Source organism: Pantherophis guttatus, chromosome 3 (assembly GCF_059756535.1).
Source record: "Pantherophis guttatus breed Tessera chromosome 3, ASM5975653v1, whole genome shotgun sequence".
NCBI lineage: Eukaryota > Metazoa > Chordata > Lepidosauria > Squamata > Colubridae > Pantherophis > Pantherophis guttatus.
In genome coordinates this window covers 45,849,158-45,852,368 of record NC_142065.1, presented here as the reverse complement: position 1 = coordinate 45,852,368, position 3,211 = coordinate 45,849,158, and the positions used below count along the sequence as shown (strand labels likewise).

The 3,211-nt window shown below is 38.9% G+C and overlaps 1 non-coding gene across 1 annotated transcript; it reads right to left on the bottom strand.

Moving 5' to 3' along the window:
- Window positions 1-2,857: 2,857 nt before the first annotated feature.
- TRNAK-UUU (transfer RNA lysine (anticodon UUU)) lies at window positions 2,858-2,930 on the bottom strand. Its single transcript has one exon. It is a non-coding gene; the product is annotated as a tRNA-Lys (tRNA).
- Between the last annotated feature and the right edge of the window lie 281 nt (window positions 2,931-3,211).

The window sequence follows — 3,211 nt, the reverse complement described above, 5'->3', positions numbered from 1 at the left end:
GGCCAACAGTGCCACTCCAGTAAATATTCTAGTTTACAATGGAAGTGGGTGACTAATGATAAGCAGAGGTAACTCATCTATTTTCCCAAAAAAACTCAAAACTAAAGAATGAGTGAGGTCTGTTTGCATAGCAAGAAAACAGTGTTTGCTAGACTTGGGTAAGAACAGCAGGCATAGAAATGACTTTGCTCTCTGCAGAACTTTCTACAGTTCTAGATTTCTTATGGGGAAAAGAAATTGTTGAACTATAAATATAACCAGTTCCTTAAACTGTATATCATATCCAGTAATACCTTTCCAAATAAAAGATCTATTTAAGAGCTACTGTTCTAGCTCTTTTTTCACTGCTTGGAAGTGATGTTGTTGTTGTTGTTGTTTTAAAAACTATTTTCCAGAGAGATGTCTTGAATAACAGAAACAATGGGAATGGGAAACAACTATTGTTACACATCTGTGGTGTATTGTTCAATGGAGTCTATAGAAGATAAACCTCTAAATAAGCATGGTCCTAATTGATAACACATCCACACAATCTACAAGCTCTCATTTTACACATTGCAATTATTAAATCATAGTTCAAATTGTAAATAATCTGTTATAAACATTCACCAAATGAATGAATATTCTCTTACATTTTAAATCATCAGTCAATTGGAAGTACATTAATAAAGTAAATGAATAAGGCATACTGGAAGTGGTATAGAGGTTTCAACAATGGGCTTGTATATGCTGGGCAGAGACAGATTGTAAATATTATTTTTGTCTGAAATGTTTAATGATATTTAAATAGTTGGCTATTTCTTCTGCAATCCAGTAAATCATTCTTCCAAGCACTTTAGTCGATCATCCAAGAAAGACTTACAAGATTGTTCAATTATACAGGCTAAACACATCCTGATTCTCCAAGAATATTTGTTGTGTATGAGATGTATTCTACATATATGTCCATGCATGTGTATAGAGACTCTTCATACGCTGTTCTCATCCTCCTCAGGAAAACCCAGGGTTTCTTTTGTGTTGCTTTGGGTTGTTAATGTTTTCAACCATTTGTAAACTCCACAGAGTAACTGGGAGTGAAATGCCATATAAATTTAATTTATTATGGTTTGTTTCACACAGTCAGCTACTACATTAAAACAAACACCTACACAAGGTTAAGAAAACCGGACACTTTGAAGGATTGATTAAAATGATCAATTCTGAAATAATAACCAGTGTGATGAACTAACTAGTTTTCTCCTTTGGCAATATGAAAAGAAGACTGTGAAGTTATGAAGTCTGATGCTATGCACATTTTTTTTCACAAATAAGTTCCGGCGAACCCAACTCAGCCAAATGATGGCCAAATTTTAGTGTGCACCTTTAAGCAATATACTACAGAACAGACCACACAAAGAGTCCAGCTTTGCAGCATTATGATTAAAGAAAACTATAAAAGGAACTTCCAGTCAGTAAAACAAACACTTTTGCTAATTAGACTGAATCTTCTATGCTTCATTTAACAATCCTGACTGAAGGACATAGAAACAAACTTTAAGTTAAAAAGCAGTAATGTGATGGACTCATCCTCATGTTCCACAAACCATGGCATGAAGAGACTTTGCTAACTTTGTATTTTTAAGAGAGATGTTGTTATCTTCATGACAGCACTACCATCAGTTCCACAGCCCACAAAAGAGGCAGCTTAAATTTGTTTTCAGCAGTTCCAATTTTAAAAGAGTATTTTGCCTTTTCTCCACACAGTTCTTGCTGTACAAACAGTATCTCACTGACTATGCTGGGAATGGCACATCTGCCCCATTCCTATTGATCACACAATGTTCCATATGTCCTGCTCTGCAAGGGAGATCAGCTATCTGCAAAGTGCCTAAATAAATATTGCTAAGTTTTATGTGTGCTCTTTATATACTTAGGTTTATTGTGTTTTCAAACAGGCTGGTCCTGTTTGTTCAATCCAGATTTAATGGTCTTTTGAAAGGCCACTAGTTTGGCCTTTAAGAATGGACCAATATTCCCTAGAAAGATTCAAATATGTGTTGCTGGATCTGTTGTAAATAAAGGTTCTGACAGGAAAGAGTATAGAATAGAATGGAATGGAATGGAATGGAATGGAATGGAATGGAATGGAGAGGGGAGGGGAGAGGAGAGGAGAGGAAAGGAGAGGAGAGGAGGGAGGGGGAGGGGAGAGGAGAGGAGAGGAGAGGAGAGGAGAGGAGAGGAGAGGAGAGGAGAGGAGAGGAGAGGAGAGGAGAGGAGAGGAGAGGAGAGATGGAAGGGACCTTGGAGGTCTTCTAGTCCAGCCCCCAACTCAGGCAGGAAACCCTATATCAGTGATGGCGAATCTTTTAGGCACTGAGTGCCCAAAGTGCACATGCGCATCCAAACTGCAAGGCGCGGTTGCATACACGTGCACCCCAAGCATGCACATGCACCCTGCCAAAACTGCAAGGCGTGGGCACATGCATGTGCAAGCCCTGCACATATGTGCATAAGCCATGTGCATGTGCAGCAGAGACCTGAAGACCAGCTGCTAGTAGGAGGCATGCACAAATGCGCGGCAGAGATCTGAAACAGAGCTTGGGCAACTGCGTGCGTACCCTGACACGCGTGCCATTGTTTTGCTACCACTGCCCTATATCATTTCATACAAATGGTTATCCAGTCTCTTCTTAAAAATTTGGAGCATTCACAACTTCAGGAAGCAAGTTGTTCCACTGATTAATTGTCAGGAAATTTCTTTTTAGTTCTAGGCTGAAAAAAACACAGGATTTCATTTATTCTTATTCAATTTTTTCCTTTGAAAGGATGTATCTTCGTGCAAGACTTTTGGGTGCAATTTTCTATTAAAAATTATTCTCGCCCGAACAGGGACTTGAACCCTGGACCCTCAGATTAAAAGTCTGATGCTCTACCAGCTGAGCTATCCAGGCACTCTGATGTTTATTTGGCTGTACTTTCTGCCTTTTCATTATTTTGTAGAGAGACTGGTACTGTTAGTCAGAGCCATTCATTACCAGCATTACCATTCCATTATTATAGATTTGGGATATTCATTTTGGATGAAGCTGAGTTCTGCCTGTTTCTCCTTTCAGCCTAAGTGAAATATGTTTTAGATATGCACAATTGCACAGGGTGAAGCAAGAGGAGATGTCTGATGGTCCACAAAACTCCTTCGCCACACTGATGATCCATCATTTGGTCTATTTCCAAT